This window comes from Eublepharis macularius, chromosome 6 (genome assembly GCF_028583425.1).
Source record: "Eublepharis macularius isolate TG4126 chromosome 6, MPM_Emac_v1.0, whole genome shotgun sequence".
NCBI lineage: Eukaryota > Metazoa > Chordata > Lepidosauria > Squamata > Eublepharidae > Eublepharis > Eublepharis macularius.
Window position 1 is genome coordinate 2,774,159 of NC_072795.1, and position 15,521 is coordinate 2,789,679.

Genomic DNA, 15,521 nt, shown 5'->3' on the forward strand with positions numbered 1-15,521 from the left:
ATTTGCATAAAAATGCAGACCAAGTTGGCATTTTCTGGATTGAAATAAACTCTGCAGGTCTTGTAAAGGACTGCAGATAGGCCTGGACGCTACGAATTCCTGTTTATATAAAGAGGTCATTCTCCACAATTGCGCAATAAGAACGCTGTGCTGTTTACAATTGGTTGATACACGCGGGCACACAACTGTCGGCTTACTCTACACCTGACACCATCTGTCAGCTTGATGTGGGTATGGGTTCCAGCTGGGAAAGAGTGTGTTTTTGTGTGTTGGTGCAGTTACGTTCAGACGTGCAAGCCATGATGTCCTGCTGGAATTAGCAATTGATGAACATGCAAGTATAAAATTTCCACAGAGAGGCAGGGTTGGAACTTTCCCAACAGAACATGGGGGTGTACTTTCTTCTTTTACTTGCTTCCGTCCACTGTCTATGATAAATAAATCGTTATGTAGCCCCCAGAAACATAATTAAGGGATTCCATGTTTGGGCTGTTAACAGAGTCTATCGTTTGGCAGTGGAAGAGTGATTATAGGTGGTTTTGAGCTGGTTCTGCAGGCTGGTGTGTGTGCAGGAGAGAAAATAACAAATCATATACTTGCTCATATTCAGAAAGGAAATAAGAGTTCTTTATTATAGGAACTCCATACTCTGCTAGGAAAAGAGGAGAGACAGATCCTAACTACCTATCTAATCTAAAGATGGGCATGGATGCTAGGACAAGACCTGCATCCATGCTGCCACGATGGAGGGAGGAGAAGGAGAGAGGTGTTGCCTGGATCAAAGCCAGGAAGAGAAGAAGTGAGAGGGAGGAAGTCAGGAAGAAGAAATGCTGAGACTAGCAATCTACCTATCAAAGGACAGTCAGAGCAGTAAACAGTAAACAGAGTGCCCTGACCTCTCTGTCTTTCTAACTCTTTGGTTTGTCCCCCTCTGAAACCTGAGGAAAGGGACACCGCTGGATCCTCCCCTTCCAACTGTCTGGTCTGCCAAAGCTGTTTGTACCACCTGCCCCCCCCCCCCTAGTGTAGAGCCACAAAATCCCTTCTTGGTGATATTTTGAAACCTCAGTTACCTATAAATTAAAAACAGATCCCCAGATCTCCACGAGAGCAGCCAGGATGGTCACCTTCCAGGGAACTACACCAGTGTCCTCGATGTCTGAATCTCACCTGCTTTCTTGCCCAACCCACGGTGCTTCGTAGACAATCCTGCTAAGTGATGCTTATTGAAGAACAGATTAACAGCACATTGGGATAGGTCAACTTCAAAGCTAATTTCCATATTTTTTGTTCCCATTTCAGTTTGTGGCAACCTGGCCCGCAGGTTGTGTTGGCCAAGAGCCGCAGTACAAAACTCTACCTCCACAGGCCCCATCCTCTCAGGACTGGAGTAAACAAGGCTTTTGAGAAAAAGAAGCTGAACTGTTGTGGGTGGAGGGGGATCCAAAAAAACCCTGTCCAGGCTGCGGTTCGCCTGGTTTTTGCTGCCCTCTCCCCATCCCTTAGGAAGTGAGGCCAACACCCAAAGCCAGCCTGTGAGATCAAAACAAACTGCATGTTACCAACGACCTGTGCCTCTGCAGTGGTACTTATAGTGTCCCAAGCTGGATAACCAAAGCGAGGCAGAGATGTCTGGCCTAGGCCAGTGCACGCGATGTTGCAGGTGAACGGAGAGCTTTTCCACAAAGGCTAATTTGAGAGGCTGTCCTCACTTCCTGAGAGTCAGAGGCAGCCAGGGGATTCTGGCCGCTGCATCCCTGATGTGATGAGCAGACTTGTGCTGAGCTTGGCCTGAGTTTTAAGAGAAGCAGCAAATTCCTGGACAGACTGAAGTTTCCTTCCCTTCCGTAGACGGGGCAAAAATGTCTCCATCTGGACACAGGCAAGGGCAAGCTGGGTCTGTTCCCCCTGTTTCCAGGCTGCCTGCCACTTGGGCACATGTCCGAGGGCCTTCTCCCCTCCTGGAAATCTGGAGTTGCACTTATGGGGCTCTGAGCTCTCAACCTCCAGGAATGCTCAGCCAGGAGTCAGGGTTTTTTTTTACAGCTTGAAAGTTATTTTTCCCCTCCGTCTCTCATAACTCTGAGGTTACCCAATAAAAATGATCAGCAGTATTGGTTCAGAATGGGTCCCAAGGAATCGTGTTCCATAGGAGGCATGGTTAACATGCGGCACTCGTGGTCTATCTTTGGCTCTTAGACATGATTCCAAAGTGAATCCTCCATTTTCAGGAACAGTATACCTCAGAATGCCAGAATCTGGGGAGAGGATGATAGCCATGGATTTACTTCCTGCCCTCCCGTGAGCTTCCAGGAAATCTTGTGGGTGACTAGTGTTGGAAACTACCTGCCAGATGAGGTGGGCTTCCCATCGGATCCACCACAGCCCTTAAGGTTGGCATAACCCTTTCCCGAATGCCGAAACATTGAGTTGCGTGAGATGCGGGACAGCAGCTGTCGCAAGCACCTGTGGCTGAAGAACATGGCATTAGGATGCGCAGCAGCCTCCTGCACATGCCCCTCACAGTCCACACTGTAGAAACAAGAGCAATGTTGGTGTCTTTGCTTTGGTGGGATGGGCATGGTTCTGCAAAGAGGTGTCAGGTCCCAAGCTAGTCTAGAAGTTGGCATGCCCCATCCCTTGGCGCTGCAGGGATCTGTAATAAGGGAGAATCATAGAATCACAGGGTTGGAAGGGAACTCCAGGGTCATCTAGTCCAACCCCCTGCACAATGCAGGAAATTCACGAAAGGTGTTAAGTTGCCCTGAAGGGTGGTATATAAATCGAATGTTATTGTTGTTGTCGTCGTCGTCGTCATCATCATCATCATCATCATCATCATCGTTGCCCTCCCCTGAACTTGCTCCAGCTTGTCTATATCTTTCTTAAGTTGAGGTGCCCAAAACTGAACACAGTACTCTAGGTGAGGTCTAACCGGAGCAGAGTAGAGCGAAACCATCACTATGCGTCATCTGGACACTGTGCTTCTGTTGATACAGCCCAAAACCACATTTGCTTTTTTAGCTACATCACACTGCTGACTCATGCTCAGTGTACGGTCTTCAAAGACCCCTAGATCCTTTTCGCACATACTACTGCCAAGACAAGCCTCCCCCATCCTATAATTGTGCATTTGTTTTTTCCTTCCTAAATGCAGAACTTTGCATTTAGCCCTGTTGAAACTCATTTTCTTTGTTTTAGCCCAGTTTTCCAGCCTGTTAAGATCATCCTATAACTTGTAACTTTTGCACATGCTCAGAGATATTGTTGTTTATTATTGCTTAATGTGCTGTAGGAAATGGCTCAGGGAGATGCTCTGGTAGAGGGACGGGGGCTATGGACTGTTCTACTGAGTGCTGTCTGTTGATGTCAATATGCTCCTTCCTGCATTTCTGAAGACGTCATGTTTAATAGCTTTTGCTTTTTCCAGCAGTGAAAATACAATATGGTCAACAGCTAGGACATTCACTGAGCAAAGTATAATAATGAACAACAGTTCATTATAATACTGCTGAACAGGCAGGCTGTTCCATAAGATGGAGGCCAGCACAGCGTAGCTGTTGATTTTACCTAGCTGTAGGGTGGTACCTACATCAATGTAGGTGGCGCGGAGGGCAATCTCAACTCCCCTCTGTCTGGAGATCAGGGGGCGGGGCCACCGGCCATGTGACCATTTTTGTCAAGGGCAATTTAAACTTTTAAAAACTCCCTCCTTGTTCCAGCTGACCCAAAGTGACGTCATTGCGCAGTCCTGGGAGCGTGCGTGCACTTTGCACATGCACATGTGGTACCAGGGGCACCACCTCCCACCAGGAGTTGCCCCCTGTGCTGGCAACCCACTGAGTTCCACCACCTCTTTTCCCAGAAAAAAAGCCCTAGTGATTTGTATGCCCTGTCTTGCTCCTGAGAGTAAATGAGCCGTAGCGTTCTGTACCCGCTGGAGTCTCTGAGTCAGCTTTGAAGGGAGGTCTATGTAGAGTGCATTACAGTAGTCCAGTCTTGATGTTACTGTGCCATGCCTTCAAGTGGCCAGATTGGCCATGTCACGGTAGGGGGCCCTCTTCCAGGCTAGACTGAGTTGTGAGAAGGCCTTTTGTGCAGCTGCACTTGCTTGCTTCCCTAGCAGCAGTGCTGGAACTAGTATAATCCCTAGGCTCTTAACGGAGTCAGCCAGGGTCAGCTGAACCTTGTCATTACGCCAAAGTTCGTCTTCTTTCTTTCTTTCTTTCTTTCTTTCTTTCTTTCTTTCTTTCTTTCTTTCTTTCTTTCTTTCTTTCTTTCTTTCTTTCTTTCTTTCTTTCATTATATGCTGCCTTTGGGGGGTGGGATCTTACAAAGTAAAAGCAATACAATAAAATCATAACGGCATATCAATATTATCAGTAACAGTTGTGGAATGCTCTCCCACGGGAGATTTGTTTGGCTGCTTCTTAGTTGGAAAGCAGTTAGAAATCTGTCCTTTTCAATTTGCATCGCTCGATGGAGCTTTAAAAACTGCCCTTTATTCCTGACTGTATTGTTTTGATATTGTCAATTGTTGGTTTTAATTCTAGTTTCGAATGTTTATTAACCGCTCTGTGAATTCGCTTATTGAAAGGGAGTATAAAAATGTTTTAAAGAAACAAACAGTGTCACAGTGTGGATTTTCCTGTACACACCTGTGAAAGGGAGCTGGCTGTTCCACCCCCTTCCCCTCTTTGCTACAGTCTGTTGCCAAAAAAGCACTTTACACACAAATAAAATACCCCGCAGATGCAATTTTCAGTCCTCATTTCAAACAATTCCTAATCACTGTAAACTTTTCTTCAAGCTGAATCTCCAGAAGAGAAGAAAAGCAGAAAAATGCTCTTGTTTTCCCATCTGGGGAGTTGCTGGTAACTCTCCCGAGACTCTGGGAGTGAGTTGCAGAGACAAGATAACATGACTTCACTTCCCACATGGAAACCCTTGTAGGAATCCCACAGTTGTCAAAGGAAAAGCATGACGGGGGCTGGCGTGACTCAGCCGGGCTCCGTCCTCTCAGCACTGGAGTAAACAAGCCTCGAAAAGCTGGCGTGTTTGTAGCCTGAGCAACAGACTGCCTGTTTGGTGCTGCCAAGCACCTTAGAAACATGCGCACAGTGGCGTGCTCTGTCCTGCCCCTCTGCAAGTGGGCTTCCTCCGAAAGGATGGGGTCATAAGGAGGTCTGGGAATGCAGGTGGCTTTGGAGTGTAGAGCACAGCTCCTCTGCCAGTAGAGAATGGGCATGCATGGTGCTAGAGGCACAGATGGGGCACAAGTAGGGTTGCCAACTCCAGGCTGGGAAATTCCTGGGGATTTGTGAGTGGAGCCAGGGGAGGGTGGCATTTGGGGAGGAGAGGGGCCTCAGTGAAGTATAATGCCATAGATTCGCCCTCCAGAGCAGCCATTTCCTCTGGGGGAAATGATCTTTGCAGTTTGGAGATCAGTTGTAATTCCAGAGGGTCTCTGAAGGTTGGCCATTGTTGTATCTGCTTTTTTATGCTACCGGTTTTACTTGTTTTATTTCATGCTTTTAAATTGATGTGGTCTGCTGTGAGCCTGCTTGCAGGGAAAGTGGACTATAAATTCAATAAATAATAATAATAATAATCGGGAAGTTCCTCAGCGCAAGCATTGAGTGCAAATTTGCACTGGAGAATTTTCTGATGAATCGTGTCCCGTGTTGGTTTTGTGTCAATTTTCCGTCCGAGGCATCCAGATGTGGTGGCGTGGCTCAGTTTGAAAGGACCTTTGGGCCTGTTAGTTTGCGTCTAAAATTGAGGGGCATTCTTGACCTGGTGAAAGTTCACAGGCGTCCATCTTAAAACACATGTATGCCTTCCATCTAGACTGAGGCTGGAAGCTGCATAATTCGCTTATGTGAAAGTGTTGCCGCTGTCACGGGGGAAATTCTCATGGGCTTGGAAGGCTATCATGTGGCACTGGTCAAATTCACGGAGGAGGGCTCCATTAGTGGGAATTTAGACGCAAGACTTAAATTGGAGCCTCCATGTTCTGAGGCAGTGTAGGCAGTATAGCAGGAGAAGGAGAATAATGAAAGGAGACCTTTTGCCTATATCAGGGGTGGCCAAACTTGCTTAAAGTAAGAGCTACATAGAATAAACGTCAGATGTTTGAGAGCCGCAAGACATGGTGCATTGAAGTGAATTCAGATGAAGAGGTGGGTTTGGGGGAGTGTCCTGAAAGTGACACCACAGGAAGGGGTGGGGTTTGGGTGCAGTATGCTGGAAGTTACATCATTGGAAGGGATGGAGCTTGGGAAGAGCCGTCGCCTGACCTTTGACTTGGAAGTGACATCACAAAAGTGATGTCATATGCTTGCTAGGCTTCACTGTCAAAGTCTCCAGGTATTTTCTGAGTCAGACCTGGTAACCCCAACATTTTAATTGAAAATATGAAAGACATGGAAAGAAAGAAGGAAGAAAGGAAAAAAGGAAAAGGGAAGGAAAGACATGGAAAGAAAGGAGGAAAGGGAGGGAATGGAAGGAAATAAGCTAAAATAAAATGTATGGACACGGCGATACTTAAAGACCTCCGGGAGCCACACAATATGTCTAGAAGAGTCACATGTGGCTCCCGAGCCACAGTTTGGCCACCTCTGGCCTATATACTTTTCTTGTGGTCTGGGAACTGTTGAAAACACTGTGCTGATCTAGTTGGCCCTACTTGGGCTCTTTTTTAATATTCTCATTTTGCAACAGACGATCCTGTCCGAGTGATAGCGTGTTGTTTTTCTTGTTAGCAAGAAAAAAAGGAAAAGGCAGAAAATAAAAACAACAATAAAACGGTCCTGATTCCTAAGACTTTGGTTGGATATGTCACTCGAGCCAGGGAAATTTATTTCATATTCTTTGTAGTAATTCTAAAATGGAAACTTTTGGTTTCCGATTCCCTCCCTCCTATGTTTGAGAACTGAGCTATGATTAATTTGTGCTTGCTTTATTATGTGATGTCAAAGATTATGGGTGGAAATACATGTTAGTAAGTGCCTAGGGACAGTCAAGGGAACCTCATTTCACATGTCCGCCCTCCAACATCCCAGGTACTCGCTCGCACAGTCACTCTTCGGTTTGCTCCACGTGAATACATTCATGCATTTGATATCAGTTCCTCCTCAACTGCTAAAAGCATCCCGGTTTTCCCACCTCCCATATCCATTCATTTGAAATGCAGATCTTGACACTTTCTCACACCTTAAAGAAATGCAAATTGCCAAGTCAAAGGAGCCTACAGGACTTGTTCTCCCAGCGAAGGACGCACTTGCAGATACAATCCCAGAAAGGGAGCTCCCATGAAAGTGGCATTCACATGTGCAGAGCAAGAACAGCCTTGTACAGGAACTGAGGACCAGACGTAAGATCCTGTAGTTGAGCATCCCCAGGTAATTGCACAACAGGTATTTCCACTGTGTACCTACTGCAGACAGAAAGTGTCTCATGAGCTTGTAACTGCTGCAAGACAACGGGTCTTGTCCAGTTGGAAATCCTCTGTGCCCCCCACCCCCATATTAATGACAGGATTATGAGATATAGTAAAGAGTCCAGTAGCACCTTTAAAAATAACCAACTTTATTGTAGCATAAGCTTTTGAGAACCACAGCTCTCTTCGTCAGATGCATCATCCGATCAAAATAGACAAAAGATGACGTATCATAAGAACATAAGAGAAGCCATGTTGGATCAGGCCAATGGCCCACCCAGTCCAAAACTCTGTGTCACACAGTGGCCAAAAAACCAGGTGTCCTCAGGAGGTCTGCCAGTGGGGAAGGGACACTAGAAGCCCTCCCACTGATTGCCCCCCCCAAACACCAAGAATACAGAGCATCACCGCCCTAGACAGAGAGTGCCATCTATACCTTGTGGCTAATAGCCACTGAAGGACCTCTGCTCCATATGTTTATCTAATCCCCTCTTGAAGGTGTCTATGCTTGAAGCTGCCACCACCTCCTATCAAAACAGAAGTAGAAATCAAGGAGATATAAGGGCTGATAAGCTTACTAAAAGGTGGGCTTTGTTTTTATGTCAGAGAATGATACCATTGCAGATTTTTTTCTCTTTTTGTGTGTGTTTTAGCAATCACTTTGGAAGGGCTACCTGCCTGTGTTGTTCAGGCATGCATGCTGCCGCAAAAAGCTTTCTCAGAGTAGACCTAACACCTTACTCAGGAATCCAAGATATGATAGGGATTCCCAAATATACCCCAAAATACCAGTAAAGTATTTTTGGGGGTGTATTTTCTGATTGAATATACTGAATCACACACCCCTCTGTAAAAACCATAAAGAGAGGCTTTGATGACATTGAAATGCCTTCTTTGGCATACAAACTGGCAAAAAAAAAATCTTTCTTATGAACTTCATATTTCCCTGGGACCTGAATGTTTAGCTGTGGTAGCTTGGGAGCTAATGGCCCTCTTGCTTTGAAATTTGATCTCCAGATGTTGCCTTGGGTTTGATGGGTTTAATATTTCCTGCATTGTTTAAATAACTGAGAATTTTCTCTTCTGAAATCTGCAGAAATTTGGTAGCAGACCAAGATTTGCTAATCATTTCTCAGATCTAATATTTGGCAATACCTGGTTTAATGTTTGCAGCTGGCCAGTTGCTATGGAAGAGTGTTTGAAAAGTGGCGGGTTTTGCATGTTCTTTGGTAGACGTCATGCAGCGGTATTAGCATTTGACAGCCAGCCAGCGATAGCCTAGTTTTAGTCATAGCTCACAAACTGAAAGCTGAAAGCCTAGTTTTAGTCAAAGCTCTGTAGCTGGAGAGAGTTGGCGGGTTCCTTTTTGACCTGGGTTGAGAACACTCATATATGGCTGAATCTAAGATAGAGCCAAAGGCTCTGTCAATTTCACCTCTCTACAGGAGGGTAGTTTAAAAAGACAGAGCCAGCGGAGATCGCTCCTCAGAGGGTTTATTAATTTCATCTTCGCCTCCCCTAAGGCTCTGTCAGTTTCACCTCTCTACAGAAGGGTAGTTTAAAAAGACAGAGCTGGAGAGAGAGCTCCTCAGAGGATTTGTTCATTTCATCTTTTCCTCCTGGAAAGCTCTGTCAATTTCACCTCCTCCCCTAGGTGAAGATGAAATTATCAAATCCTCTGAGGAGTGATCTCTGCCAGCTCTGTCTTTTAAAACTATGCTTCCCGCTTAACACTGAGTCTCCCTGCACTTGAGCATCCGCGTGTAAAAGTGTGTGTGTGTGGGGGGGGGCTTTGTGTGCTAGAGGGGAGGAGCAGGATGGGGAAGGGATTGCTTAAGACTTAGAAATGACCCTGAGTCTAAAACCCTGGTGACTTGCATATTTGTATCAGGAAAAAAATCACTTCCTCTTAATGGTCTCCATGAGGGAAAGATCCAGTATCCAACCTGCCTATGCTCAAAAGAGTCCTCTCTCCACCACGGGGCGTCCGTACCTTCCCATCCTGCAGCTCCTCTCAAAATGTGTGCGAAACGAGGCAGGTTATGTGGTACCTTCTCTCTTAGTGCATGTGTGCCAACAGCAGCCCCATCCCTCGAGGAAGCAGAAAAATAGCCCACCTGAGGTGCCCAACTGATGGTCTGAAGACCACTGCTCAAAGGCGTTCTTTTCATCTCCCTTTATAAAAAATGTAAAACCGCCTCTGGCAGCCTGTCCCAGGCTCTGGTGACAGGTGGGATTATGCACCTCACTCATGGCCCTGTGTTTTCACAGCGAGGGCCAAGCTAAACGGGATGCCCGGCACGTGTCCTTTAACATGTCGGGTGACGCAGTTTTACCCGGGAACTGTAGTTTTAAAAGACGGAGCCACTCGGGATCTCCTGGGAGAGGAAGTATTCTCTTGGTTCCTCCCGTCTCTGCCTGGCAGCAACGGCCTTCTCGCCTCCTGCGGCTGTCGGAGGAAAGGGTGACTGGGAGGTGCTGCAGTCGCTTGTCCGCATTAGTGAGTTGGACCGCTCATGTCTGAAACGTGCGTGCAAGACTTTCAGCAATTTGTGGTCCTGTAATTGCTCACAGGCCTGTTGCGATGTTTGTTTCACGCAGGCAGATTTCCTCCTGGCAAGATGAGCAGAGCGCTTACAGCCGGGCTGTTGTGCATTAGCTTGACATCGGTTTTTCTCCATCAGCAAGGCTCTCTTAAGAGTCGTCATGTTTGTGCTGTGCTTGCCCTCGGTTACTGCGCAGAGGTCCTGGATGTTATCAGCATCGCTTACAAAAGGAAACGCTCCGCTCTCAACAGATGCAAAAGTTCCGGCAGTTCACAACAGCAGTGCACGTGTGGAAGGGTAGAGAGGCTGCAGCCGAGACCCCTTGGAGTAAAGTGGAGCAGCCTCCCTTCTGGGGTAGAAATCCTTGCCAACTAAAGCGATCAATCACTGGTCATAAAAGTAGAAGGGGGCCCAAATGTTCAGTTGGTCTAGCCCTTAGGACTAATAAAGAGCTCCCAAACCACTGAAAAACCTCCTAAGGCACAAGTTCCGCCTTTTGGTTCATCGGCTGTACCAGTAGGGTTACCAACTCCTGGGTGGGAAATTCCTGGAGATAATAATAATAACATAATAATAACATTCGATTTATATACCGCCCTTCAGGACAACTTAATGCCCACTCAGAGCGGTTTACAAAGTATGTCATTATCACCCCACAACAATCACCCTGTGAGGTGGGTGGGGCTGAGAGAGCTCCAGAGAACTGTGACTCGCCCAAGGTCACCCAGCTGGCTTCAAGCGGAGGAGTAGGGAATCAAACCCAGATCTCCAGATTAGAGTTGCGCGCTCTTAACCACTACACCAAACTGGCTCCTATGGGGGCTGGAGCTCGGGGAGGGCAGGGTTTGGGCACTGGGGTATAAAGCCATAGAACCTACCCTCCAAAGCTGCAGTTCCCTTCAGGGAAAGTGATCTCTGTAATCTGGAAGCTAGTTATAATTCCATCCAGTCCCCATGTAGAGGATGACCACCTCAGCATTAGAGGGGCTCTGTGCTTTAAAATGGGAACCTGAAGTGGAAGTAGTGCGTTTCCTGGGGACGTGAGCATTGAGGCACAAAAGGAAGTCCAGAGAGGCCTTTGGGACTGCCTGGAGGTTGAACCTTCTGGTTGGCCAGGTCTGATATACTAATACTGGAAGTTTTAATTTTTTGTTCTGCTCTTCTCCAAGGGGCTCAGGGTAGCGTACCTGGTTCTTTGTTCCCCCATTTTATCCTCACGACCACCCTGTCTCTGAGTGGATGCTGAGAGACAGAAAGAGCCCAACAGTCATGTATAAGCTTCTGAATGGGATTGAACCCACGTCCTTGCAGTCCCAGTACAGCATTCATAGAATCATAGGGTTGGAAAGGACTGTCATGTCTGAGCCACATATCAGCCATGCCACTACCGATGCTGTCATCTGCATTGCTCATTTTAATGCAAACCTGTTGTCCTGAACCAGTGTTTCATGCTATAACTTGCAATAACTTGATATCATATTGCCAATGCCTTAACTGTTTCTCTCACAGGCTTAGTATGGGTGCTTATCTAACAGGCTGTAGAAACTTTCAGTGTTCATGACCTTGTAGAATACTCACTCCCATGTGTTGCTACGTCTTGCTTTCCCAGTGACTCAGCTTGATAGTACAAAGATGTGAGACGTTCTCACGCCAGGTTCGCGCCAAAAATCCCATTTGCTATTGGGAGGAGGGAAGGAGCAAATGTGTGTGTTAAGAAGAAGGGTTTTTCCACATTCTTGTCAATCTTGCTCTTACTGCTTAGATGTTTACCTTGCTTCTGAGTAATCCTATGGCCATATATAGGGAAATGATTTGATTTCTGAATAAAACCATTTAACCAGGAGCCTGGACTTCTTGTTGCAATGGTGCAGGGACCTGTCTACTATATCCTGTCCCCCATAGCCTGACAGGGACCTCTAGTCCAACCCCCTGCACAATGCGGGAAATTCACAACTCCCCCCCCCCACACACACCCAGTGATCCCTGCTCCCTGACCAAAATATCCAGGATCCCTTGCCAAACTGGCCCGGGGAAAATTTCTACCTGACCCCAGGGTGGTGATCGGCATTAACCTGGGCATGTCAGAAGGGGCCACGAGAACCAAGCCCTGAAGTTCTGAACTATACTCTTCACTCCTTCTTGTGCCTGATCGAGTTGTACTCCCTGCTTGTTCCTCCCTCATGCTACTGTCCTTGGCACCCCTGGGGCAGAGAACTGACCACTTCTATGTCTCACCTGGAGAGCAACGTAACAGCCATGACCTCCGAGGAGCAATTCCAGCAGGCTGCCTTGCCCTGACAAGTTTCCTTCAGCAGTGACTCAACCTGCGTCGAACTCCTAGGAGAGGGGGGCGGGTTCCTCAGCCTCAGAGCCTTGGCACGCTTCGAGTTGCCCGGGGCTGCCCGAGGCCGTCGACTTGGGCTGGCTCATCATTTCGAGCAGTGGCAAAGCCTCCTCCCTCTGCATGGAGGCTGGCTGCGAGTGTGCACTGCATTTCCTTGTGCCGACCCTCTGGTCTTGAACGGTCAATTACGGCCGGGCTGCGGTGGCTTTGGACTCTGCCTTTGCTCATGCGGTGTTTGATGTCAGTGTTAGGCGAGCCAGTTCCCGAGGTCAAGGGGGGCAGGCCCTTGAGTCACTCTGAGCTGATTTCTTAATGAGCAGATACTTTGCATTCCTTCCACTCTAAGGCATTGTGCGCGAGTAGCTGCTCAGCTCCCGTTACCTCATTAACCACAGGAAGGTGGCTGAAGAACAAACAGCTGCTATCCCCACCAAGGCTTGGCCTTCGCTCTGCCTCAAGATGCAGAGGAGCCCAAATTGGTGTAGTCTAAACATAGCAAAGGGATCCAAGAGTATCCAGTCTGTTTCAGCGGTAGCCTGGCTGAAGCGGGAATAAACCTTGCGACGATAATCTGAATAACGAGGAAACGGCGGGGACGGGAGGCTGCTTCTGGCAGTGTTTTGCGGAAGTGCAGAGTGAGAGCCTGCATCCAGACACGTGCATTTTGAGGAGGAGGCCGCATGGTTGGGTCAGGACAACCTGAGAGCTAAACTACCTGAGATGAGTTACACAAGGACATTCAAGTGAATGGAGACACAATGTTATCCGGGAAGCGTAGTTTGAATTTCACCTCTCTCTGCTGAGCTGGCAAAGATCAGTCTTCAGAGGGTTTGTTAATAATTGACAGAGCCTTCCTGGAGGCAAAGAGGAAATTAACAAATCCTCTGAGAAGTGATCTTTGCTGGCTCCGTAGGGAGAGGCGAAATTCAAACTACGCTTCCCGGCTAATATTGCGTCTCCCTTCACTTGAGTGTCCTCGTGCAATTTATCTCATGTAGTTTAGCTCTGAGAGCTGCAGCATTCTGGAAGTGGCTTTGAACCGTCTTCCAGGAAGTTGGCTCGGAGATTTTGTGTGTTCAGACAAAATGTTTCTGTGTCTGTACCAGCATGGAAGTCATGTTATGACTCAGGGAACACACATCTAGAGCATACCTGGCTTGTGGCTTCCTTGTTGCATCTGACTGGCTCACTGTTGGAAAGAGGATGGTGTGCTAGATGGACCATGAATTGGATTTGGCATGATTGCTCTTCAATTCTACTCGCCAAAGCTGATAAGCCATTTATAAAGATGAAGAAGTGAAGTGGTGGTGGACTCTTTCTGTCGTTGTTTTTTTTTTTTTTTTTTGAAAAATTTTTATTGGGTTAGAATCCATTATTTCCACATTTACATTCAATTTTCCCCAATTTTTTCATCTCTAACCCCCTCCCTTTCCCCCCCCTTTTTGTTGACTTCCAACAGCTTTCCAACCCTTTGTCCCCTTTCCCTTACTTTTATTAGCTTCCTCTATCTAAAACAAATATATATTCTCCATTATTCTAAGCAGTACATCCTTAACTATTTTTAACATTATATGCCCAAACTGTAAGCCTTTGTTTCTATCTTAGATAAACAATTTATCCCAATTTTTCAATTTCAGGTATTTCTATATATCATAAACCATATAGATCATACATTCGTTTATATCAAACAATTTGACTTATTCTCTATATATATTACTCATTCTATCTTTTTATAATAGTTCTATATATCTCTCCTCACGTAGTCAATCAATTTGACCCATCTATATCTTCAGACATTCAGTTTGGTACAAAACTTGTCAGAAAAAAAAGAAAATATTGTTAGTTAATCGCTCCTTATATTTAGTCCTTATAATTAATTATTTTCTCTATGTTCTGTTTGTTAACCTACATATATCTATATATATGTCAATCTATTAATCTGACTGCTTATTAATTCACATTTATCTCTTCTCCCCCCGGTAAAGTCTCCCCCCTCTACTTCAATACTTCAGTAGTTCTCAAACTGCCACAGTTTTCCTCCCACCTCCCATTTCTTCTCCAGGTATTGTTTCAGCTTCTCCCAGTCTGTGTTGAACTGCCCTGAGTCCAGATCTCTCAATTTTCTTGTCATCTTGTCCATTTCAGCCATATACAGCAATTTGTAAGTCCAATCTTCCATAGTTGGCACTTCTTGTACTTTCCATTTTTGCGCATACAAAAGTCTAGCTGCTGCTGTCATATAAAATATCAACGTCCTGTGTTGGGCTGGAATTCCCTCCATTCCCAAGTTCAGTAGCAGGAGTTCTGGGTTCTTATTAATTTGAAATTGTAAAATTTCACTCATTTCTCTTATTATTTCCCCCCAGTACTGCCTGGCTACCTCACACGACCACCACATATGATAGAGGGAGCCCTCATGCTTCTTACATTTCCAGCATTTATTAGAAGTATTCAAATTCCCTAGCGCAATCTTCTTTGGTGTCATGTACCAACGATAGATCATTTTATAAATGTTCTCTTTGATATTAATACATGTCGTTGTCTTCATTGTAGTTTTCCACAAGTATTCCCATGCCTCCATTGTTATTTCTTTATTAAAGTTTATAGCCCATTTCACCATTTGTGTTTTAACTATCTCATCCTCGGTATACCACTTCAACAGTACTTGGTATACCTTGGATATTCTTTTCTTATCTTCTTTAAGAAGGGTCTGCTCTAGTTCCGAATTCTCTATTCGTATACCTCCCTTTACAGAGTCCGAATTATATAAGTCTCTGATCTGTCTATACTGGAACCAATCGTAGTTAGGTGATAGTTCCTCTTGTGTCTTTATTCTAAGTTTGGATGCTTCAGTTTTAGTTATTTCTTTATACGTTAAACATTGTTGTTCATTATCAACAGCTCTCGGGTCTATCACCTCATATGGAACCACCCACAAAGGGGTTCCTTCTTGTAGATAAATTCTGTACTTCTTCCAGATTATGTATAGACTTCTCCGAACAAAGTGATGCAGGAACATCGAGTTGACCTTTACTTTGTCATGCCATAAATATGCGTGCCATCCAAATATTTTTTTATATCCCTCTAGGGCTAATAGTTTCTTGTTCTTTAATGTCATCCATTCTTTCAACCAAACTAGGCAGATTGCATCATGATAAAGTCTCAGATTGGGCAGTTGCATTCCGCCTCT

The 15,521-nt window shown here is 45.8% G+C and overlaps 1 protein-coding gene and 1 long non-coding RNA gene across 3 annotated transcripts in view; one reads left to right on the forward strand and one right to left on the reverse strand.

The window, feature by feature from the left end:
- The window catches only part of P3H2 (prolyl 3-hydroxylase 2), a 127,770-nt gene that overhangs the window by 16,538 nt on the left and 95,711 nt on the right, over nucleotides 1–15,521 (forward strand). The gene's annotated exons all lie outside the window — the stretch shown is intronic.
- LOC129332205 (uncharacterized) lies at nucleotides 7,686–12,480 on the reverse strand. The gene is made up of 3 exons (XR_008597314.1): nucleotides 12,223–12,480; nucleotides 11,566–11,664; nucleotides 7,686–10,534 (listed from the first exon to the last, which is right to left on the reverse strand). It is a non-coding gene; the product is annotated as an uncharacterized LOC129332205 (long non-coding RNA).